General features: G+C 36.7%; 1 long non-coding RNA gene across 1 annotated transcript in view; it reads left to right on the forward strand.

The window, feature by feature from the left end:
• The window catches only part of LOC116448987, a 108,172-nt gene extending 85,388 nt beyond the window's left edge, over nt 1–22,784 (forward strand). Inside the window, exon 6 of the long non-coding RNA XR_004242186.1 lies at nt 22,597–22,784. This is a non-coding gene — a long non-coding RNA (uncharacterized LOC116448987). The remainder of the gene's footprint in view (nt 1–22,596) is intronic.
• Nucleotides 22,785–26,616: the final 3,832 nt, after the last annotated feature.

Here is a 26,616-nt window from a genome sequence, read left to right on the forward strand (position 1 = left end):
TCTTTGGAGCTTTTACTGATTGGTTGCACATTCTTAGCAAATTCAGTCAACCTTCACCTGTTCTGCTTCTTATAAAGCTTCTTATTTCTCTTTGGATGTTATTTGAGCACAAATATTCCATGTTCCTCTTAAACTCTAGGCAGACCTGTTGGCAGCTGTGTGTATCTCACCCTGGCATTGTGCTTTCAGAGGAAGAAAAATAGGAAGAACTGGTAAGAAAGGATATTCAGTTCTCTGCACAATAATCAATACAGACACCTTGGATATGAAGCAATTGTTAAATAAGAGCTAACATAGGCCTTGTTTTTCTAAAGAACCTTTAGTCTGCAATGTCAATTGAATACCAACTTGTAGATGAATACTGAAAAGCACTGAGACTGGTCTGAGCTATAAACAAGACCTGAATTCTGCACAATTTTTATCACTTGTCCAGTCAACAGCAAAAAAAGTTATATGAGTCAGGTGGTCATTAGGAACCAACATATTCATTTTTACACATTTAAAATTTGATTGAACATTGTGGGATATTTGGTTGATTCAGTTATTACTGGATTCACATTCTCTTAGAAGGGGCTAGAAAGAATGACTACAGGAAGATGTGAATAAGGAGGGGGGAATTCTTATTTTAGCAGTCATGGATCTCAGTCATGCATATCAGACAGCAGCAAATAATGCACTGCCATAAGTATCTATGGAAAGACAGCAGTTGTATAATTGGAAAATTTGCTCAAAACCTGCAAATTGCAATTGGACAATTTTTTATTTAAAAACAAGCAAAACAAAGTAAGAAAGTATTCTGTTTCTTAAATTGTTTTGGGACATCTTCTTGAAGTCCAATTTGTTCTTTTTGAATTTAGATATGCATCATAGGATTTTATGTATGTGCCTTGCAAATCATTGTCCTAGGACAATTTATTCCTGAATGTAGCCACCAAAAGACCCCTCTAAGAGAGAGAGCTGCACCTCATATTTTTTTACTGTACTTAGTATTTTAGAAGCTCTGTTTGCTCAAATAGAAGGGCATCCCTCAAATATAATTTCAAAAAGGGCTTATAGGATTTTTCTTTCTGCTTCATTACAATTGTAGTCTGCAACCACGTAGAAAATGTCACTTGAAGTGTAAAAGGAGGAAATATTGTCTTGAACAAGAAGATGCATTGAGCAGGCTCTCAAAGCCAGTCCTCCTTCAAACCTGAATAATTTGACTGAAGAGATTTAGAATTGATTTTCTCTCTTTTTCTTCTCTCCTACTTTAATTTTCAGTGTTGTAGAGTGCATTCATGTTCCTCTAAATGGCACAGCAGTCTTGGGCTCCATGCTTTTGTCTTAGATAGTTGCTAGTAAAACAGGTACTTTTTTTGTTTAGGGATCTGCTGAGCTAATCCCTGAACTGATCAGTGGGAGACAAAACGTGGGGGCCCCGGAGGGAAAGACTGAAGGTGTGGGATGTGGAAAGCAAGGAGATGTCCACAGAGACAAGGAAGAGGGAAATGTTTCCAGCTGTTTCCATTGCTAAAAGAGGGATATTCTGTGAAAGATGACCTTAGAAACAAACAATTGCTGAGACACCAAAAATTGTGTCCTGCCTTCACAGCTGCCTGTACCTGTGGGTGGCAAGGAAGGATGGAGGTAGCTCCTTGTTCTTTGCTGTGTCCCAGAGGTCAATTTGGCAGTGATAAGACTGTCAGCAGTCACTGATGTATTGCAGAACAGCAATAATGCATTACCATAAGTATCTATTGAAAGGTAGAATTTATATAATTGGAAAATTTGCTCAAAGTCTGATAATTGCAATTTTTTCATTGAAAACATTGCATTGAGGGCATAAAATCATGGATTAGAAGCTCTTAAATCTCTAGCTGCCTTGATTAACAGAGAGGCATATCAATGTATTTTCAGATTTTATAAAAATCACTAGATATTTTTTAGTTTCAGGGAGCTTGAAGGAATTTTTAAATACATTTCAAATCATGTTTAAAGTATTTTAGACTAAATAAAAATATTTGCATTTTATTTTAGCTTCATTTTCCTAATAGAAGAGATTAATATAGTGAATTTTTGTTCATCCTGTGCTTGTTTACTTGTTACAACCAAGTTTGACAGCAGTATATTTTAAATTAATAATTACTTTGAGGATAAAGAGGCAGTAAAGGCTAAAATTTCACTATGATGCGAGTTCAAGTCAGCTATTCCTCATGGCCTGCCTGTCACAGAGCAGGCAGAAGAACAAACAGGAAAGAAGCTGAGAAGACGAGGAGGCTTTGGAGGATGTATTGAGATCCTGTTGAAGAATGGAAAGGTGAATTCCTGGGTGTAAATAGAGCCTACTGCTAAAGCAGAGGAGTGTGGGGATTTCAGGCACAAAGCCACAGAACTGAGGTCTCACAAGTTAAATACAAATACTTGCTTGCATAAACACAGAAACAACACTCCTGTGTTTGAATGGGAACCTGTTCAGCTGGCCTTTAAGTCCTGAAGTTAAAACTGGCTGATTTGTTGCCCAAGGGAGTGAAAAATAATAGCACCCAAATACTAAAGTCTTCATGGAAGAAAAAAAATTGTCTCCATCAATAATACAATGAGTAGCAATGTAGCAAGGAAATCAGAACAAACCTCTTCTTCTTTTGTCCATATTTTCAGCCTTACAAAGAGTAGCTTTCCTAACAAGTCTGCAGAAATCCTGCTGTGAGGAGAGGGTGAGCACCGAAAAGTTAGGGCCAGTGTGTCCTTCTGAGTTACAGAAAGGCAGATTTATGAGTTGGGTCTGTCCTTATCAGGTAGATCTGTTTTTTAGCTTGAGTATTAAAATTACTTGCTCTGGACAAATCCTCACTTTTCTGAGAACATTAAAATGTCAGAGAGTTTAATATAGAGTAATTGGAGAGAACCCTACTAGAGAAAGAGATAAAGTGAAATTCTTAAAACAGATTTTAAGACTGCTGTGAACCCTTTTTGTCTGTCTTGAATAAGTGTGTTCTGCTTTAATGAGATTATTTTGAGGCTCCCATCATGTTTTATGCACAATTTTCTGCTGGTTTTCCAACAAAGGCTTCTTTCTGTTTTTCAATAGAATTTCCTTTCTATTGGGTTAACAGTAATGTCTTTATAGCTGATCAAAAGCAGTCAAGTTAACTGACACGCAAATTATTAAAAGCAGTTATTGTTCTGATTCATACATTTTCACATTTATTTATTTAAATTTATATACATATCTCAATTATGTCAATATTTATTTTGTTCTTTGGCTGCCTAATCTAATGCTTGCAAGAGCATTTCCTTTCCCCGTCTCAGGGTAGATGCAGTTGTACATTTTAGGAGTATTATTTCCCTGCTGTTTCCTATGTGAGGAAAAAGGAATGAGAAAGCATTTAGGAGGAGGGCAAAAAAGAGAGGGGTAAAGGCAACCTACAGATTAGCATCATTTGCATACCCCATAAAATTTAATTCAACCAAGTCCACTCCCTGTTGTTACGAAAGAAAAATAACACACATCTTAATTTTGTACTTCAGCCTTTGTTTCTCCCTAGAGAAAGGGGGTTATTGTAATTCCAGCTTAGTGGAAATATGTAAGGCTTTTACTCATCTTGTGCATAAAACTGATAACCCATGCAGTTGGGACTGCTTATTTATTTCTTATTAATTCATTTCAGTTTTTATAAGTCAACCGAGCATTCAGCATTTGTAAAGTGATTCTGGAAAATTATTTTGCATAAGTAATAGTAAACACTGGCATTGCTTCCTGGCAGGGAGTGAAAATGATTCATGCAATTCCCAGTGGCCTAATGAGCAGAAACAGGGACTGGAGCCATGAATAGCTCATTGGCTGAAGTTTGGCAGAAGAAAAAGCCACATTGATCAGCTGTGCCTTCACCAGCAGGCATCTCCTGAATCAGTGGGAATTGCTCACTGTGAGGCATAGAGGGGCACAGAGGGAAGATTTGGCACACAAATGTGGAGCAGGGGGAGATGGAGAAAGAAGAAAACCTCATACCTGGAAAAGAAAATTAGTTGTGAACAGTGTTCTGTTTTCTCCTATTAATTTATCAAGATTTGTAGCAATTCCAAAAAGTTTTATATTCTGTGGAGCACTCCAGCAAGCTTCCAAAGTACGCCTAAGATTTTACAGCCTACGCAAATTCAGTTCTCCTAGGTCTGCCAAGTTCTTGGTATTTAAATGGGACCCCATTACTTCAAACAATTTTGCTGTCAGCCATTACACGGGAAATTCTTCCTCTTTCTCTTGTTTGTTTTTAAGCAAATCCAGTTTCAACTTAATTGTGATTTAGACTTTTATCTTTAAAAATCAGCAAGTGAGCCAATGAAAGCACTCTATAAAAACATAAATAACAGAGGTAATCAGATACTGAAAATAAAATACATGAAACAAAATCTCATCAAGTAATGAACTGACACAATTTTCTTATTTCTCTTTTTGTTTCACAACAGCTAGATTGTCAGATGACTCATCTGCTTTGATTTAAAATAAGATCTGTTTCTGTAGAGTCACTCGTATCACTGCCTTTTGTCAGTGAGAATTAGGGAGATTTTCACAAAGCTGTACAATTTAGAACAGTTTACAGTTGCACTGTTGAGATATTTTGTTTTCTTCACATCGAGTGTTATTGTTTCAGTATTTGTGCTGTGATGCAAAAGTCGTTGCAGAGAATGTGTTTCCATTGACAGCAGGAAACTTTCTGTCAGTCTTTCAGATTGCTTTGGCTCATTCTGCCAACTTCAGACCCAGAACTGGGCTCTTTTACCCCTTCTATATATCCTATTTGTGGTATCTACAGAATCTCTTAATTTAGATCCAAAAGAAAACAAATAAATGCTGATGCTTAAGCACTTGAGTAAGGGGAGGGCTCTGGATACACAAGGTATTTCTGTTACCTGGGGCAGATTTGGTTCCCTCTAATCCTCAGAAAAATAACGATGCAAAGAAATAATTTTTGCATAAATTATTGCATCATTTCAAAGGGAAATGTCAGTCACATTGTGGGTAATTTGAAGGGCTAATGAGCCTTAATGAAATAAGGAATGGAAACAAATAAACTGAACACGATATTATGAAAATAAAAATATGGAATAGACTGGATAATGGGAATAAGCAGTGAATAACATAGAGTAAGGAGAAATAAAACATTAATGTAGAAATTTTTAGACTGCCCTGCAGCCCAGGTGGTTGTTTCATGTAACTCTGTAGGGTTTTTTACCAGTAAAAATGAACAACTGTACTATAAAATGTATGGCTGTGCACATAACTACCACAAAAGCTACAGGAAAGACCATTAGTAATTATTATGAACATTAAAAAAATCCAAAACACCAAAAAACCCCTATGCTTTTGCTATCTGCACATGGTAGTCATCTTGGCTCAGTGAGCTCATTAGAAAAACAAAATGGTTTTGTTTGATCATGATGTGAATGATACTCTACAGGGACTCCAGCAAGTGCTCACTAAGCCAAAGCCAGTGTGTGAAGCCCATGTTCTTCTCATAGGGTGGGAAAACAAAAATTAAAAAATCACAGCACTTTATATACCACACCTTCCAGTTTGTCACTTTTTAATGTTGCAGTGTGGAAACAGTTACTCAGAACAAGATAACTGCAAGTGTGTGTTCGCAGATTAATTTTTACAATGGAGTTATCTTGATTTATTGGGAAGACAATTATGTTTAGCTGGGTCCATTAATAATTAAACACTTCCATTGGTTTTCCCAATCATTGCCAAACAAATGTGGAGGCTTTTAATTTTCCTAACTTAAATGACTGCTTTGCTGTTCCCAAAGGAGTTCTTTGCAGCTTTCTTGGACTTCTCAGGATCTTATTCTTCAGGTTTTTTTTTCCTTTTACCATAGTCTGCTCTGTAAAACTGCCTGTTAGTTTATAACCCCCAGAAATTGAAAATGCTGCAAATAACCAAGCTAAACATTTGAGACCACAAAGAGATCAGTAACATTTGAAGCAAGTTATCAAGATTAAACCAGCATGAGGTCATGTAAAATTGCTTAGAAAATCATAATTTATCAATGTTAAAACAGAAGGTGGTGCTGAGAAGCATTTCAATGGTTCAATTTCTATTCTGCCTATAAAATTATTTGATAATAGCAGTAAAGATGTAGATCAAGTAGAGATACATGGGTTGTGTTTGCTAAATCTGTATAGACACCAAGCAGGCAGTGAGTGCAATTTGCTGTGTTGCTACAGAGAAAATGCATCATGGATTGTTTAGGTCCTTTTTGATTCTTTGATTACCTTTTGAGGAGAAAAGGTCTGGACACAATTTTAGGTCATGCCCTACAGTGAGCTTTGTATTGAATAACGTGTTTACAAATGAAGTCAAACCCAGCAGTGAACAATGGTTACCAAAAATAAAGTAAAATATCTTATCTTTCTCATGAAGTAAAGCTGCTCAGGTGGACCAGAAAGGTGTGCTCCTTCCCTTTAGAGGAATATTGAAAATCTGGATGATATTTATTGATTGCTGAGCTGGCAAAAGTTATAGCTAGCAGTGTGCTGGAGACTACACATGAGGTCAGGGACATTTATGTTAACTTTAACTTGTGGGGTCACTGGGTGCATCTTTAAAATAACACCTACTCTCCAGACCTTGTCTGTATTACAGCACAGAATCTTGGCTTCTTAAAATGCAGGGTTGATCTGTCTGAACCACAGGGTAAATTGTAGTTAAAAAACTTTAAATATTTGCATTGTGAACCTAACTCTGGTCTCATTCAATTTGTTGAATGTATTTTATCACAGCAGAAATACTTTTAAGGATCAATACCAAATTGCCTCACTAAGGAAATATTATTCTCTTTCTTGGTGTCTCTAAATTCATTATCAGGAGTATTTTATGGGCAACAAGGATTATATCCAATAGCCCCAGAAAGCAAAACAAACCCAAGTCTGAAATGGTTCCGGATAATATAGTCAGCAAAACCTGTTTGAGATTTCTGCACTATAATCATACCTTTGCAGCCAAGCCATTTAAAACCAAAATCTGTTATTGCTTTGCTTTGTTTTTGTTCAGGAGAACACAGCCATGTAGATCAAACTTCAGCTTCTTAATTTTATCTCCATCCTCATATTTCAGTGGAAATTAACTGTTCCCCTGTTCATTTGAATAACTTAGGGATTTTATTCCCCTTTCTATAATCTTCTCTTTTTATAAATATTATTTTGTTTATTAAATAGCTAAGCTAATATAACAAAATAGCACACAGAGAGACAGCTGAAGAATTTTAAACAGAGAATGATTAGGAGATCAATAAACAGTTCAGTAATTCTGAGATGACTTTGAAGTGACCTTCCAGAATGAAAGAAGCTCAAAGCCGTAGGACACACAAATCTTAAATGATAGTTACTGTGCCAAGAAAACTTGAGTAGGTCGGTAACGTTGATTTAGCTGTCATAATTGTGTTGAGCACTGCAAGTCATAGAATAAAAGAGCAGTGGTGAGAACAAAAGAAGCACACACAGTAAAGAAATACTCGTGGAAAAAGAGAATGAAAGAACCAGTGAAAGTGAAATAATAAAATGAAGTAACTGGATAAGGACTGAACACGATAAACTAACATCATGGCAATGTTCAGCTAAAGCCTCCTCCATAATTCCAGGTGAAATGGAATTCCATTCTGAAGCACAGCATTTTAGCTGCCTGTATCGCTTGTAATGAGGCTCAAAGCCAGAACTCTTTCATAATGATGTGAGAAATGATGCCTTCAGCCCCTCCAGTATAAACTTCCCCTATGAAGCTGTGTGATTTTTTATTTATTTTGTTGTATTTTGAGGTCAGTTGTGTACAGAAAAAATTCTTGTGCTTTCATTTAATTTTCCTGTAACATTTAATGTTTCCCCAAGACTGGCAGAAATATTGCTTGATTTTCTTTGTATTTTGATGTTTCAAGAAACTCAGTCTCACACATGCAGAAAGGGCTTTCACTACACTTACAGTATTTAGTATATAATGTCCCAAAAGATCTTGTTTTATGGAACATACAAAACTGTGGGAGATGACAGTGGAGTGCTGCAGCATATACAGAGCCATGTTCATGTTTCTTGTCAAATTCTTAATGCTATTGAAATGTAGATCTTTGTTCAGACACTGCTGCTCAGACAGGTCTACTTTCCTTTATTCTGGAAAAACTTTATTTTATGAGGAAATTGCTATTCTTCTTTTTGACAAATAGTTGAGAAGTAGAGACAAAAGGCTTTTTAAAATTTTTTTTGATAAGTCTAAGCTTCTCCAGCGAAACCACTTCAATTAGGGAATCTCAGCATGCATGTCAAATCAGCTCCAGCTTGAACTTCCAGGTAGGAATAGCCTTCAGGAGGCAGCTTAATTGCTACTGTTTCACAGTGTGTGGCTGGGAGTTGGCATTGTTTGACTAGGTAAGCTGTTTTAAAAATTGCTTACAACACAGATATTTGGGAAAGTCATGAACCGTTTGGCAACCGAATGGAAACAAGAGACCAAGTGACTGAATTATGTTTCATTTCTAATTGTTTTCTAGTGATAAGTTTGAAGAAACCTTCTCAGCAGAAAAAACCCCAAGGGATTAGGAAGATTATATCAGCCTAGAAAAAAAAAAAAAAGAAATTGGTAAAGGTTTGCTTGTTTTTTCTTTTTGTCTTAGGAAAATAATACTGGGCGACCACTACTGTGTTTCCAACTTCACACCCCAGTGAAACAGCACATTTCTTTTCATGTCAGATGACATTTTCTGTTAAGCCCATGACAGTTTAATTTCAGTTAACCACTGCTAACAGCATGAACATACAAAGAAAGGAGACAGTCCCACAGTCATTGACTGTATATGTAAATTAAGTAATCCATTGTGTTGGGTCATTGGGGAGGTTGTTGATTATTAAAAACTAAAAAAAAAGGTTCTTCCCCCATCCTTGTGACAACCTTTCTGCCTGACTGACACTTATAAAACATTTTGTCTATAGATATGCAAAACTACCTGCAATAAATTGAAATGGTAGAAGAATGAAATATTAAGCCATAATCTTGTTGTTGATTTAGTGTTCCAAGTGTATGTCTGTTAAGTGACTCTCTTCTTAGGTTAACTATCTTTTTAATGTCCCTTTCATTTTTTTTCCTTTTCAGATGATAACATTAACAGTGTTAGTGTTATTGAAACACATTGTAGTTACCGTCTTATTGTTTTTGGAGGTGGATAGGATGTTCTGTATGGTGCTAGAAAACAGGAGATTCTGGAATGCAATGCACTCCTGAAAATCCTGTTGTGCTATAGGAATGGTCAATTTTTACATCTTTTTAATTACTATCATTTTAAGTGCTTTATCCAATATTCATCTCATAGAAATGTCAGTAGCTGTCCTCTCTACTTATGGGTAGAGTCAAGCACAATTTCCTCCTGAAATCCTGTCAGTGTGAGATCCTCTGTAACTTCTAAGAGACTTATTGATCATAAATAGCTTCCAAGACCTGTAATAATTTATCATTGGTGGAAACATACAGATAATTTCCACAAATATCGAATATAGAATTAAATAGGGATACTGTGTGTTGATTTGGTTTTGCTGCTGATCTCAATTGTAGTCATGATTCCATAAATGCTCTCTAATTTGCACTTAGGCAAAGAAACTGTAATATAAAATTTCTCTATAGGTTAATGTAAGATAATGACTTTCTACTGGCAAACATTATTATTTATAGATAAGGAAAGGAAAAGTCTCCACGTGCAAAATTAGGGAAAAGGAGGGTAGGTGAAGGAAAGGAACAAAGAAGACAAATCAAAGGATATCCTGCACTTTTACCAGCACTTTTTTTCTCTCAGTTGGACAGAACCTGCCTGTACTAATGTCACACGGCTGTGTTTAGAAAAAATTAGGAAAAACAACTGGAGGAATTTGATATTTCTATAAAATTAAATACCATTCATAAAAACACTGGAAAAATGAATTTGCCTCAGAGGAACGCCTTCTGTCATTCTCGTTCATGCTTGGCATCCTGAGCTGAAATTAGTCCTGTGGAATCAGTTATTAAAATCTGTGTAAAGGCTCCCATTAACTTCGCATTGTGCCCTACAAATGCATCTCTTAAATGTATAGACTGCTCAACAAATGCTTGGCATCTTATAAATAATATACCAGTCATTAGAAACATGCAATAATATTGTTATAACAATATGATTGTTGTAATGCAGATCATTCACTGGGCACTCCATGCATATGGGAATTGCATTTGTGTGGCATAATCAAAGTCAATGACAGTCTTTCCCTTGATTTCAATAGGCTTTGGATCAGGCTATTTGAGAAGTACCATTAGCTGTCAGATGTGGTTTTGAGACTATATGTATCAATCTGATTAATTAGTAGCAATCTAAAATGTTTTCATGAATGGTTTCTTCAAATTCAGGCTTGCATAAAGAGCACTGTAATATCTCATTATTGTGGTTCCTCCTACAGCCTTTGAAGTTCCTGTTAATTCTCACTTGATAGTAAAGTTAACCTCCCTAGCAACGTAATTGATTAAATAACAGGGATCGTAATGAAATTCCAGTAATTCTTTCTGCATGCAAAGCTGAAAAGGGAATAATTACTGTCAAAGAAACTTCTGGATTCATCTTTCTCAGATGAATTTCTTAGCAAAGTAAGAGTTCTTTTAATCTTTTAAACTTTTTTAGTTTGGTTGTGCTGTGTAATTAAAAATGCTCTTGTGTTATTTCCTTTTTAGAGTGAGGCAACAATCAGAGGTGACCCTGATGTTGGTGTGTTCCCCTGCAAGCCTTTCCAGGCACAGTTTGTACCCACAGCAGGACTTGCTCTTTCTTCTGGCAGGGCATTTAATATGCTGGGGATTGACAGCTGTGGTGTTCCAATGGTAGGGCTGAGCAGCAAACAAAGTTTAAGTTTTAATGCTGACATTAGCGTACACTGGCATCAGCATTCATCGTGTCAGTATTATTTAAGAGGAGCTAGAGCTCCCCAGGTTTAAATAGCTGTACAATATTTCAATTTAATCAGTGTTTTATTACAATGCCTCCTTTGAAATGTGATCTTAAAATTATCCAACAAGCAAAGCAAAAAATCCGATTAGAAATAATTTTTGCAGAGTTTTGCTCTTAACTTATTGCTTATTAATTGCAGCAATGACTTCTGTAGCTTTCATCATCAGCCAATTTCAGCCCGCTAAGAAGCATGAAATTTTATCTTCATCAATAAGTTTTCCTTTAAAGAAGCTATATAAAAATTGATTACAATGAGTACAGTGTCTTTGGCATTAAGAAGGATAGGTTTGTTTTCATCATAAAAAAAATTAACTACATTTTTATTAACTGTTTTCTTAAACCCCTGAGGCTGATCATATTTTACTTATATTTTAGCAAAGTACAATCATAAAGAGAATGTGCTTTTTATCTTTCAACTGCTGAGTTAGGCTAATAATCTTTGATTGTAAAGTCTGTCCTTGCATATTGCATATTATTTTTTAAGCTGTTGTTAGGTGTACTCGATATAATGCTTATATTTGCTTACTTCCATGAGTCTTTGGCTAATTTGTATATGAGTTAAGGTGTCACAGACAAAATATCTAAAAGAATCTATTTTTGTTCTAGTACTGGTTTTCAGCATAGCACATTATGAAGGGTTTTGCAGAAGGTTATTACAAAACGTGACAAATAAAAACATTAAATTCTTTGGAATGATGGGAAAATTCTCATATTATTTACTTTTAATGTTTTCTCCTGAAAGGACATGGTTCCACACTGTGGTTTTTCTTTTGATTCTTCTTCCCTCTCCCCTGGTTTTGGGAGTTACTTGGATTATTTTTTAAATTCCATCCTTTGTCTTCCTCATCTCCCTCCCCCCTCAATACTTATATACACCAATGCCCTCAGAACCAGAAGCTGACATAGAAACTACGGAAATTTAACTTAAATCTTCTGGAATCCTTGTCATGCCACCTCTGACAGCCTGATGGCTCCAGTCCTCCCAAAATTCTTTATAGAGAAGGAATAAGAGAGAGACTGTGCCTCCTTAGCTGGGTTTCGGCTAGCAGTTGCTCCTCTGTAGCAGCCATGTACCCTTTGATAGCCAGGCTGTGTGAGGGGCTATTTGGGCTCAATCAAATAGATTTGCATCATTTTTCATCCATCCTGTAAAGGACTTGCTTTACAGCTGTTCTTTCCTGTCATCACCTCAAAAAAACCTGCCTCTGCAATTGCCTTCCATGATAATATCAGAGATCCCTGGTTTTGACAAAGAGGTTTATAAAATAACTCGAATATTTTTGTTACTTTGTGCCTCATCCTCTTGCCTTCTTTTCACCATTCCTCTAGCTGACAGATATTTGTGTGCTTGGCAAATGCTCCAGGCCTTTTTTGCTGACTTTGAGCAGTTTTAAGTGTTGTATATGCGTTTCCTACTTTCTCAATGAATGCAGCCTCCAGAATATCCTCACAAACCTTCACTCTGCTCCTCCTTTCATAGTATCATAGACAATAAATAGCTGGGCCCCGCAGTCTATTTATGGGAAGCAAAAAAAAGCCTCTCAGTGGGATGCCAGTGTCAGTTTTTCATGGAGTTTTCAGAATGTCATTTTCTTGGCATAAATGTTCCTGTAATTAAGTATTCTCCATGCAGAAAAAATTGATTCTCCATTCTGCAGTTTATAAACTTAAGCATTTCTTTGAGAATACCCAGCTCATCTGCAGAGCTCTGTGCCTGCTTCCCTCGGCATGTTTCAGTTTCATGTTACTAATAGAAGCTTATTTAAGAGGAAAAAAAGGCTATTGAAATATAATCAGACACTGTGTGGGTTGTTGTTATATTAATTCTATTTGAATTTTGTTGGCATCCACATGACTCATGCTGAATCTAAAAATAATTTTGATAGAAATAATCCTCTCATAGCGTAAAAAGGAATATGCCGAGAAAGTGTATGAATTACTATGCCATGTACCTGAGTATAAATAAAAACATATTTTAACTTGCATTATTTTTAGTCAGACAAAATAGTAAAATGAAGATGTCCTTAGTGAAAATTGCTTCCTTCCCCAGGTATGTATACAGAGTGTAGGATTAGTTCCACAAACCTGTGTTTATGTAGATCTTCTTTTTCTTGGTTCCATTCACATGGACAGATCACAAGGAGAATATGAGGGCACGAATATATTTTGTATGTATTTGAGTATATTTTCCTTTGTCAGTATAATCAATTGATCAGATCTGGCCTATAACATGCACTCATTTTTTACATTATATTACTTCATTTCTGACCATCGTGGTCTCACTACGGTTTCTGATATCACGGAATGTGCCGGTTCTCCCAAGCACAACAACTCTGAGCCAAACCTGCTCTTAGAAGTTTCTTAAACTGCTTCATAATAACTATTGAAATAAAGTCACGTTATAGAGATAGGAGAAAAAAGCTGATGGCTGCTGATGACTTGTAATAATTGGACTGGTTTTACATTATTGTAAGGGACTTGGAAAAGAGAAAGGAGGGGAGAGAATATTTGCATGTGCATGTGTTCCCACATCTTGCACAGTGCTGTGTTTTCAGTGCCTTTTAGTGGCATAAATAAAATGTATACACTGGGTAGTTACTTGATATGTCAGATATGGATTTGAAAGTAGAGTGTGATTTAAAGTATTCCTATGTATAACCAGGGCACTGATCCTAGTGGGCTGTAATAATTTGTCTCCTTTTCTTCCCTTCTCTCTCCTGATCCTGCAAATAGTATATTGGCAATATTTAAGCTATTTCACACCTGAAAAGGAAACTCAAAGGAAAACATATGTGTTTGCTTATTTGTTTGTCATTTGTTTGTTCATTTAATTATGTTTTTCTAGCTCAAAATTACCTAGATACTAAAGTCCTAAAAATCTTATTTATGTAAACTGTGGGAAGAGAGGAACCTTTTAAATGCTACCCCATTCTCCAGCTAGGCCAGGTGAAAGGGCAGTACTTATCAGCTGACTATCAATTTTTAAAACTGTTTCAATAGGTGATATTTCCATTGTTGCTGATTCTGCTTGGTTGTATTATTTTTCCTGCTGGGAAAAAAACACTTTCTCCTTCTTGAGGTTTTTATGATGTATGGTAGCTAACATTGACTAGTACATTTCAAAGAAGGAAGGTTTGCTGTCCTTTATTGCTCTAAATGTAGCATGGTAATCCATGTCAATGGTTTTCTTTTTTTTTTTTGCATCATCATCCAGGCCACATCCCTTGGACAGAGGGACGCGTCTTCATGGGCCAGCAAGGGAAACTTACAAGGAAAATACTCATAAATTTCGTTTGCTATAGAATCTCGTGAATGGGAACCCCCAAAGGAAACTTTTTATCATGGTCTTGCAGCTGTGCTGTTCATCTGCTGGAAGAATAAAAAGACTGATGGTCTTACTCTTTTAATAGACATAAAAATAAGGGCAGTTTCAAGTTCACTTTGTTAGTCCAGACTGAACAAGATGGGACCTTGCAGCAACTATCAACCTGTCTGCTCACAAAAAGTCAGAATGCCAGGATTAAAGGAAAGAAAAGTGAAGGAGGAGAAAGTGTTCTTGTGACCTAATGAGACCTAAATGCAGAACAGCAAACAGAGAAGACAGCGGGGAAAATTCTACCCTCTGAGAGTAAGTTTGCAGTAAATGCAAACCATCCACCATTGTTTGGTCTTGCCTGCTGCCAGTCAGGCAGTAAAACTGGCTGCCAGTAAGGAATGATTACAGCTTTAGTTCCGTGATTGCTCCTCTTTGCTGGAGAGTGTTCATTAGGAGGAACATTACCAGTCCATTCTTTCTTTTAGCACTGTAGGATGCTACTTGATTTTTTTATAACTATTGGGGAGGCAGAGGGAAATCTGAGAATTCGTTGTAAGGAGGTCTGTGGGAGTTGTTCTTTTTAATTACATACTTTTAAAAATGCCTTGGAGTCACAAGGTTCTTTTCTCCAATCTCCCTAACTTTCTAATGAACTATTAAAACTAATCTTGCTTCTAGGCTTGTGAAGCACCGTGGGTGGGAAAGCCAATTACATCAATATTTTATTTTTAAAAATAACATATATTGTTCCCCCTATCAAGACCTGTTACATTTCCAGCAGCATTCAATACAATAGAGTACTGTTAAATATACCGTTGGCATACAATCAACTACCATTTATTTTACTGTTGAGTGATTTGTTATAGTAGATAGAAGCCATTCAATACCATTGACAAACAACAGACAGTCCATAGCTCTGAATTACTGTTAGACTATTTTTGTAATGAATGGAGACTTAATTTCAGCTCAGTTTTCTTGGGGGTGCCAGACACAATTGTGCCGAGCAGAGCAACAGCTTTATTTATTAAGGCTTGCAATGCTTTTGTCTAATTACTGCTGACTTGTCAGACAGTAGTCAATGACCTTCATCAGGAAAGGTGAAACAATTCCTCTCACCTGATTCCTCCTGGCCTTTTTAGCTTCCAAGAAAAACACTAGATTGTCTAAGTGATTACGTAGGAATCTTACAGACCAGTAGTGTTTGAGAGGCCTTGGGGGTCCAGCTGTGTTTTAGATACAGACGTTTCCCTTTCTATCACAATACTCTGGCAAAAAACTAAAGGCATTGTGAAGGTTTTAGTCATGCCTGTGTTAGGAGACTCAAGGGTCCACTCTGAAGTGTTGATGTTGTGCAAAAAAAATTTATTCACACTAATGACTTTCTGAGATCAGACTGAGCATTGTATAATTTAGTCCATCCATGCTCTGTAAAGCAAAAGGTATGAAGCACACTCTGCAGGTAGATTGCCCTGCCACACCAAGGCACATCTGGCACACAAGTGTTGGGTGCCTTTTTATTTCTTGGCTAACAACCCTTGTTTACCCAAAATAGATGAGGGGAAAAGAGCAGGCAATAATACAGTTCTCATCTATGTGCTCTAAGTTGTACACTAGACTCTTTTATACTGACAAACCTGTACAGAACAGCATCAGGGATTCCTCTGTACTTCTTGTCCCTACCTCCGAACTCAAAAGCTTTCCGTAAAAACTCAGATTTACTATTCTCCATCACAATTCATGCAGAAAGACTCCCAGCTAAGTCTGGATATTCTTTCAGAATAGACTTTAGCACTGAGTATCTCTTCGCAAAAGTCCTTACAAAGTTTACAGAGTCAGTTTATAACACTACAATTATCAGTCAGCCTCAGCAATAAGAACTTCTTTTGAGTTCATTCTTGTTGGGGAAACTGTAGACTGTCTCCTCTTGTGTTATGGGAGAAAGATCCAGATGTTGTTGACAAAGACTATCTCTGAAGCTGTGGAATTTTATATGGAATGGAATATGGTACCTTACTAAAAGACCTAAAGCGGTAGCATGTGGCTTGGGAATGAGATTGCTTTTCTTAAAAAGGAAAGATGTGCCAGCTGTGTAGAATGAAGACCTGTATATCGATCCTCAGCTGAAAATAGTTTATTAATTCACAGCTATTGAAGATATGTTCCACAGATAATGATAAATTAGATCCACAGCCATCCAGTGACCATTTTCATGGCTTTTTCAAGTCAGCAAATGCAACAAGCATCTTTATTAACCAGAGAGACAAAGGTGCTCTGATGTACTGTATCAAAGAGAAGCAGGATAATATGGTCAAAGCTGTAGAGTAAATAGAGAACCTTAGAAATGCTGGGTGAGCATAAGTGTTACCGCAGCAGAAGCTATTAAAAAGAAATTTAAAAGTTTTAATTGTTCTGCCTAAAGGATTACTCGATCAAATAAACATCTTATTGAGCCTGTAACCGTAATAAGGTTAGAGTCCGTTATAAATTAAAATAATTTTATTCTCTGAAAATATTGTTATTTCAATATCCTGTTATTCAAAAAAATCCTGGTTTTGTAATAAGAAACTGAATTTAAATATGTTATTTGAATGTAATCTGTCAAATCTTTTAACACCTGCTTCTTCAGATTATTGAATGAATTATATTGACTGTTGAATTAATAACACTCATAAGGATGGAAGTAATTGGAATAACTGAGGTTCAATAATTTCTCACCAGTAATATTTTCTTCCTGAAGAAAAAAAGCCAAGGAGATTTAGGCTGGATGCTCCGAAATATCACCACAGGGAGTTTGCAGTCAAAAGAATAACTTCCATCAAAATGTGGTCAGCTTCAATAGCAGGATAGTTTGGGGATATATAACCACCCTGAGGGGCATGCTGGCTTCACTAAAATGACCCAAAACAAACAAAAAAAGGAAATATTTTGTCCTTTAAAAAGAAAAGGAATTTAATTTATTCTTTAAACTGTGGAACAAATGGAACAATGAATGTAACTGGAGTTTTAAATGTTTTTGAATGGTCTGTAACTATTCATACAGTTATAAAAAGAAAATTTAGCTACTTCCTATGTCTATGCCTGGAGCCCAAAAGCCTTCAAGAATAACAGCTTCTCCAGCTGTAGCATTAAGGGAGAGCAGGCAGCACCAACTAAATAACAGATTTTGTCCATATTGTGATTCTCCATGGGTATGACGTGCTGAGCAAGTACATTTCAGTACGTGATGACTGAAACATATATGAGCAAATTATAAAAACACCAATAAAAATATTGTCAAATGGAGAAATAACAATTGCATTTGGTAAACAGTTTCTTAGAGATCACATTTTAGAAATATATATATATATATATGTATATATCAGTTTATACCTATTGGGCTTACCAACTCTGGACAGTAGGAGTTGATGTAAATAAGAGTGAGATCCTAGAAACTCATCACAGGAATTGAGAGGTAAAACCACACTTCCTAAATGTTTTCAGGTAATTTTGTTTTATAAAAGCTTTGACACAAAGAGGTACTCAAGAAACAAATGTTAGGAGTGGAAAGTCTCTTGTATGGCCCAAGTTATTTCTTCCAAAGAACTGTAAGGGATTTTGAGAAGTTGCTGTGGGAGTGGGAAGATACCTGCTAAGGGAATGCTCACAGTGAGACACATTCAAACATAGTTCTGTGGAATCTACAGGGGACAGTTCAAATCCTCCTGACTTACAGTTTCTGTTAGAAAAAAACAAACAGTCAGAGTTGATTTGGCAATCAAGGTGCAGTTTATAGGCAGGCTGTGAGTACAAGATAGGGCAGGTTTAATGTGAGTGGTGTTGAGAGCTTGCAGAGTGCTCTGCTGCAAGGCATCAGACAACACCTGGAGATGCAGTTGCTGGACTCCAGCTGTGTGGATTTGGGTCTAGGCCCTGCTATGGGAAGGTACAGTGTGGGGTCCACTTTGAAACCAAAGCATTTTCACCTTGTGTGTAAACTTCTATCCAAAGAAAGTGAACAAGTTTTCTTTCTTCTCCTGTGGGTAATATGGGGAAAAGATCAGGGTCTGTTCGTTATAGCTGTGGCAGATTGAGGTACTCAGGCTTGGAGAACTCAGTGCACCAGGGCATCACCGATGTGGGTTCCCCAGACAGGCAACAGGTTTTGGAACCTATGCTTTTCTTTAAAAAAAACCCCACACCAAACAAAAACACCACACCCTAATCAGCTTTTGTCTAGTTGTGGAGAGGACCTGTGACTGTATATGCTGTATTACTTTGATGAGACATTTACTAATTGAAATAGGGAGCAGTAAAGGCTGAATAAAACTATTTATCGTTCTCACTGGACCCGGACAGAGGAGGAATAAAGGCTGCTGGCTTGCATAAGAGAAAATTTGAAGGCCTCAATTCAGGCGAATGGCTGAAACCCCTTCCGGTGAGATGATCTTGAGCTAAACAACCACATTTCACATGGTGTCACATCCTTTTTCAGTCATGAAAAAAAGTGTGGCTTTTTAAAAGAAAAACAAAATGAAAATACCCTGATTTAGTAACTTACATGGGTTTGCTTTCTTCTCAAGGTCAAGTTCAAAGTAGAATTGTCTGCTGTTTGTCTTTTCATTTAATAATATCCTGGAATAAGTAACTGGGAAAAAACAAGAAATAGACATAACATCAATGAAAAATACTGTGTACAGCAAATCCATTTTGGCAGGATGGGAATTTGTAAGCAGCTCCATTTAGCACCTACCTACTGTTTCTCATTCATTCCTGCTGTCTCTGTCCAGAGTCTAACAGAATTTTGTTCATACTGCTGCTTTGTCTAAAACACTTTCCATGCCTCATTCACTTGCCTCATTCACTTGCCATCACTTTTCAAACTGTAGCAGACTCAGTTTTTCCTCTCCTTGATCTCTGCTCCAAATTTCTTTCTCTTTATGTCATTATTTAAGCTGTATGAATACTTTGCCAACTAGTGAGCTTAAGGTTTAATAAGATTTCACTTAAAATATAAGGTTAAGTCAAAAGTCAAGCGGAAATAAGAGCCTAAATTCATTAAAAACTAGGTATTTAATTGTGCCATTTCAATGCAATATGTACAAATAGAACCATATATAAATGATGATGACCTAAAAAACAACTCCCAACATTCCTGCGATTAGGGATCTTATTTGTAAAACTGCAGTATTGTTTGTTTCTTGTGTATCATCCCAAACAGAGGTTAAAAATTTTGTTTTAGAGATTCAAAAAATTAAAATGCATTTTAATTTCATTAAATGAGCCATAAAAATGTTATAATTCTCCTCAAAATAAATTAAAAATAATTGTTGCAGTTTGATAAATGAAATAATCTCTGCTCCTCCCCACCCCACTCCTCAATAAAAAGCAAAGGTAAAAATGAAAGCCTCCTTAGAAAAAGACACTAACATTTTTTTTATAAAAATAGGAGGAAAATAGTTCTTTTTAAAGCTCTGTGAGTTTCCTTCCTTTTTCAAGCTTCAGCTCATTTGCAATGTATGATCATGTTTCCAAGCAGCCATCAATTCTTCTAAAGTTCTCTCTCCCCATTTTCAACTGATCCGCTTATTTAAGGACAGGGAAGTGGAGGTGCTAAAATGCAGTACCACCTCCTTGGAAGTACTACTGGATCAAAAAATAAGATGATCATCCCTCCATATTAGATGAAAAGTCTTTCTCCTCATTTAATTTGGCTTTCCCAGAGAAAAATCTTCCATGAGCCCTCCAAACAACAAGGATACGTCCAGTATGTCATGTACCCCCTAGAGAAGTACAACCTACCTGTATCCTGAGCTTTTTATTTATTTGGACCTCTTAGCATTCCAAGGAGCTTGAAAAACTCTTTTTTGAAGATTGGACATAAATCAGTGGAAGACACTAGGTTATATCTTTTTTATCCATATATTTTTCATTTCCTTGGTTTGGTTTTATGGTGGTGTGTGTTTGGTTTGGTTTGGTTTGTGTTCTATCTTTCTTCAATCTGACCAGACTCTTCCCAATTGATTTTGTATCAGAAATACCAATGGTTTCAGATGAGGAAAGATCAAAAATGAAGGCAATCTTTTTGGTAAACCACCTCTTTAATCTGCCCCTGAGCCCACTCCTGTTCTTCATCATCTTTCTTGCAAAGTGTCCAGCTCATTCTGCCCACTGGAGTGCCGCCAGACACATCACAGTGCCTCACCACAGAGGCAGCAAGTTCCTTGTCAAACTGCATTTGGGAACCTGTACAGCCAACAGCAGGTGGAACAAGAGCTTGGACAAGCAAACTTGACCCTTTCTGAATCTGGGGGACACTTTGCTGTCAAGAAAAATCAAGTTTGGCTGCTTCGTGTCTCGAACATGTGAAATGGCTGCAACAGGAAGAGGTAAATCTGTCCAACAAGTTTAATGTCAACAGAGTATAAACCATTAAATGCACTAGCTGGGATTATAACGCAGTCAGTATTGTCAGATAAATATGATGCTTTAGAGGTAAATTTCTTTCCTGAGTGTGGAAGTGCAGGTCTAGTAACGAAATGGGACACCTTTAGCAAGATATAATCTAGTGTTCCATCATACACCTTCATTATTTCCCCTATAATTAGGATTTTAATCCTTGTATTTGTTCTTTTTAAAAGCCTATTATCACTGCTAGGCATTTCTACTGATTTATTGATTTGTTATGTATATCATGAATGACTCCTGAGGAGTATAATAATGAAGGAGAATGTTATTTAATTCTATACAAATATTTAGGGATGGAGCCAATATTATTGTGTAGTTTTATTATGAGAAGCCCTATTTCTTCTAATATCAATATCACCTTACAAAGCTCCTCATCTGCTATGAAGAAAGAAGGATTATTAGAACTGACATAGTACTTGGCTTTTCAAAGCTATTATATTTCTTGTAATTATTTCTTTTTGAATTTCTAGTGCATCTTCCACTGAAAGCCTGTTTGCCCTGTTGGTCTGGTGGCAGTTTAAATAAACAAGTTGCTTCCTTCAATATTGAATTATCAAAATAAAACTGCTAGTAGATAGACAAGATACCTGATATCCATTTTATTCTTCTAAACTGGCAACAGGAGACATTGGCAGACATCTTCATGGGGCCTTCCATTAAGAATGAGTATTAAAGACGTACATATAGTACATATATTTTCATCAAATTGAAACCTCTTCTTCCTGTCTATGCATAAGGATTTTTTTCATAGTCAGTTTCGGGGTGTTCCTGGTTTTGGAAAAAATAGGAGTATTTAAAAAAGAAAGGAAAGAAAAAAAAAAGAAAAAAAAGGAAAACCTACAGAGAAAAAAAAATACATTTCCAGTGGGCTCACAACCAGTGCTATGTTTTCCTATTCACTATATAATTTGGCATTTATCTTTTACAAGAGATGCTGCTGTTTTTTGTAAGCATAAATTGCTTTCTCTGGGGTTTTCTATTAGAGGTAAGGAAAGGGAATAACATGAAAGCAGCACTTATGTTTTATAAATTATGTGGATTTTTTTCTAAAGAGAGCTGTAATAACCTCCAGTCTCATGTGGCAGCAATGCATTTTCCATATGTTTAGTATATGTGTGTATATATGTGTATGTTATGTATATATAATTTTGTGGTTGTTGTTGTCGTATTTACTTTTGGGTTATATTCACATCAAATGTCCAGAACTTAGGCTGAGGAGATTCTCTAAGGAAAATGCAGGATGCCACAGGAGCTGATTCAGTGGGTGGTACCCTTCCTTTGGAGTCAGAACCAAACCGATGCCTCAGCATGTGGCTGTGGAAGGAAACATCTGAATGAGCAAGAATATTCCAGACTGTCAGTAGGCAAGTTAGCCATGTTGTAATAAGCTGAAAACATGTCAGTAATAGCACTAGATTAATTTAATCTTGTATAAACACACACTTTAAAAGAGGTTTTTAAATCTCTTTGACTGGAGGGATGGTTTTGTTTTGTTTTGCTCAAACGAGGCATCAAAAAAGAATTTTAAGAGTTTGCAACATTGTAAAAATGTCAATGACGTTCTGTATTTGGACTGAATGCTGGGATTGTAGTTTTAATTTAAAAGAAGCTAGGAGCAGATGCTCAGATGCAAGTCCTGGTGTGTTTGTGATAGAGGGCAGAGGATTGTTTTCTCAGAGCAGGGGACATCTCAGAGCTTTCCATCACTCTGATCCTGGAGAGTGTCTTTACCATGCAAATACTTGCCCACGGGTCTTCTGATTTCCTTACAGAAACTCAAAAAGTGCTCAGCAGCAGCTGCTAAAAATAATTTTTGTGTAGCTGTCACTAAGGTGGCTTTTCCTGTCTTTGCAGATGCGGAGGCAGCCATGGTAACCTGTGCATTCATGATGCACATGAGCTGGCTGTGAAAATGATGGCCTTGCAAAAAGTGTCCAGACTTCACTTTGAAGAAACACATCCAATAAAGCAAGACATAATTGTAACACTGTACTATCTGGCATCAGACAAGCTCTGTTGAAAAACAAATTAAAACTTTGGGAGTTCATGTCCAAATACCTTCTTTAGCTTGGTTTAAACTTTGTTTAGAACTGGTCTTGAAGAAGGGATCTTTATTTATCACATTAGACAATATGTATGAGGTGTGATCCATTAAGATATTATACATATTTTTCTTCAATTTAAACTATTTCCTCTGAAGGTATATTACTAATAAATTACTAGTAAGGAAATCTTTGCCTGAGGATGAAAATTTCAATTTGCATCTTTACCACAACTTTTGTCATTAATAATTGTTATGGATCTGGCAGGTGTCCATATTTTCACAAAGTCTACATTTAGACTCTAAACAGAATTCATGTAATGTTGGCAGATGTTCAGATATCAAGGCAGAGAGTGCAGAGGCAGCCACAGAGAATGATTGATCTGACAGGATATCTGTGAATTGTTGTATGAAGGAAAACAAGCCTGTTTATCAAACAAGGTATTTACCTTCATGTTCCAGGCAACTTTCTAGAAATGCTGAAATTCAGTATAATTCCAGGGTGATACTTAATACAGTGAATCAAGATATCACAGTATGTGCTGGCAGTACCTCATGAAAGTCAATGTGTTGAGCTCAAGTAACCTTTCCATTGTACACATGAACTGTGTATCTGCTTGCTGTGTTTAGTGTTTGTCACATCCTTGAAAGATGAGGTGAAACTGAAGATAGACATTTTCAGGTCCTCTTTTTCCTGTTATCACTGTATGTAATAATGAGATATTGAAATTGGAGCCAAATCTACATTTCCAAACCTAAAAGGGAATAAATCAGGCTTTTTAGCAAAGTAACTATGCCAGCAAAAACTCTGTGGTGAAGGTCAGAGAAGGCTTTTCTGGATTAATAATCTTAGACATACAATTACCACAACAAGATGTATAGAAAAATAAGTCCGAGAACATGGTATAACCAGGTATATTTGTGTCACAGCTACTCAAAATTGATCTTGATTTGTCAAAAGGTCTTCTGATTTGCTTGGACGCACAGATTGCCTTAAAGGTAACTGAATATAACTGGTGATATTTCAGTGAATAACTTGACTAGAGTTATTTGACATTTAGTAGGAGGTTTCTGTGTTTTTCTAGGAGAAGAAGATGTGTACATCTGTGCTGCTAAACAGCTCTGATCTATGCCAGTTGTCATGGTTTGTTGAGTTGAATAGAATCTTAGCTCACTTGGTGCTGGCCTGTTAAAACTGGAGCCATGGATTATGTGCAGAGTGACAATTATCCAAAAACTCAGAGGGTTGTTTTATTAACCCAAGCCATGGAGCTGAGTGTTTTCTGCAGTGCACATTGTATCCTGGAACAGTCACTGTGCTGCACGAGCTGAAGGTTCCCTTGTATTTTATGAAACTGAGTGAAATTTTAGGAATTGTTTCTCTGCACCTCCAGCTTGATTCTGCAGACACTTTCAGTCAGTTTTGTGGGCTGTAATGCCTCTTTGCTCATTTGGTCATTGCCCAGTTTACTGTGTTCATGGGAAAGGGAAGAGACAAAGGATTCAGTGTGTCAGCTTTAGAAGGTGATTGGATGGTGCTGATGCATCAGCCTGGCTGGAAATGTCTGCTCAGCAGAACCTCAGCAATCCTGCAGTGGATGGGACCGAAAAAGAAATTGTGAGAATGCTCCTTTCATGTTAGCATTTAACTTCCAAATGGATCTCAAATATGTCTATGGAATGTGACAAGGGTTCAAAGCAGCATGTAATGGATTCTGTAACTGGAATTCTCTATTACACCACTCTTTGACTTCTTCCAGCGCCCTGTAAGAACAGTTCTACAAAGAATGGAATGGGTCACATTACACTGACTTTTTGTTGTTGTTTGGTTTTGTTAGGACAGTTTATACAAATGCTGTGCCTGAAAATCTGTGCAAGGTCAACTGACATGGAAAAAATGGTGGTGGTGGGGTTGGGCAGGAAACAAAAAAGTTGTTTAAATTAACAACTTCTGGACTTAACAGTATTTTTGTGACACTTGATCAGAGTGTAGCCAGAAGCTACAACACAGAACCAGCAGGTTTGAATCTCATGAAAGAAAAGACTAAGATCAAGTCTAATTAGCTTTCATTTATAAAGAGGAAAAGAAAGAAAGAGAAGTTTACGGACACTCTCCTTCAGGACGTTCCACACTGAAGTGTTTACAGCCTGTAAACTAATAAAAACAGACAGCTACACACAAGGCCATCAATATAAGGCTTGTTGAGTGGAGAGGGTAAAGCTTATTTCCCTCACTCTGAAATGGATTGAACCTTTTTGTTGCATTTATTTGTCTGTCTTGGAGAGAATATAGTTATATTCAGCTCTCAGAAAAGGCTTATATGGGTTGCATGTGGGATGGACTATTGTCTAAGCTCAAATTTTATCTTTGTCCTCCTGTTTGTCTTTAAATGGTCTGCAAATTTATTTGAAATTTCCTGGGTTAGCTGACAACAGCATCTTCCAAGGAGATGATCTTTCCTTACTCCAACTTCATCTAAAAATGCTGCTCCCTCTAGTCAGCTTGAGTAAAAAAATGACAACAACAAAACCCCCTCCCTGCCCCAAAAGGCAGCTTTTCCAGGGCTAACACACAGCGAGGGTCTGACCCTTTAAATGGAGAGAAAAAATATGCTGGAAGGTGGAAGAGGGAACGTGCAGTTCTTTCCTGCATGGTCTGGTATTCAGAAGGTGAATGTTGGTCCCCAAAAACTATACCACTAATCCTGCTATTTTACTTTTCCCTTTTTCCAGTCCAAAGCAGGAGGAATTTTTACACGATCTTCATTCCCATACTTCCCCTGTGACCAAAAGTACTATTTCTTTTCATTTTCTGTTTCCAATAAGGTTTTCTTTTTATTTCCCAGATCTCAGCTTTGAAGTCAGACTTGAACACCCAAATCTTGACCAATTTTCTTAATGATTTAAAAAGACCTGCCATTTCCATGAAAAACTGTGCTACATTAAATATGAATACTTCTGCATCCATTTCCTGCAAGCAAGTCACCTCAGCTGATGCCCCTCAAGTCTTGGCATGAAATTGATATGTCTGTGCATTTTTTAAAAATTTACTCTGAACATTTTTGTAAGCTGGAAGGGTGAGGTTTGGAGGGGTAACAAGAAGGTTTGAAACAGAAGCTCTGTTAATGTGATTGAGTTTGTTTCAGACTTGTGTGCAGTTGCCAGTTAAATGTAGTGCTTAGGTATCTTCTGCACCAAACAAGACTAGGACAAGAGAACCAGTTTTGTTTTTTGTCCCTAGATCATATGTGAGATTTTAATCCTCTTTTTCCAAACATTCTTTTTTTTCTTCTCACTGGTTCTTTATAATTGCTTTCAATATATAGTGAGCACTATAAACACAGAATCCTGCTCAGTGTGTGACAAAAGGACTTCTGATCTGCATGTGGCAACAATTCACAAGTTGTAGTTTGCTCCTACATACTCCCATAACAGAGGGACCAAGAGATTCAAACTCAGCTGGTGCTGTGGCTCTAGAAATATTGTATTAGTGCTAAAGTGTCCTTTGCATTGCTTTATTAAACAAATACTGCTTTGGAAAAAGTAAAGCTCTCATCTGCTTTCCCACTGGACAAATATAAAAAAACCATTTTCGTCCTTTCTTCTCTGAACTCTTACTGTGCAAGCCATGTGGTTCTCCCCACTGTGATCTGTTTTGCAAAAGAAGCCTATTAATTGAGGATGTTTTTCAGTATTGCCTAGAGGTCACTACAATCAATTATGGAGAATATTTGTAAAAGAGAAATCTTGCCTATAAAGCAATATATCCCGAGTGTCTAATTTGTTCACTGTAATAAGGCCATGCCTAGTTATTGATTAATCAATCTTTGTTG

Source organism: Corvus moneduloides, chromosome 10 (assembly GCF_009650955.1).
Source record: "Corvus moneduloides isolate bCorMon1 chromosome 10, bCorMon1.pri, whole genome shotgun sequence".
Taxonomy (NCBI): domain Eukaryota; kingdom Metazoa; phylum Chordata; class Aves; order Passeriformes; family Corvidae; genus Corvus; species Corvus moneduloides.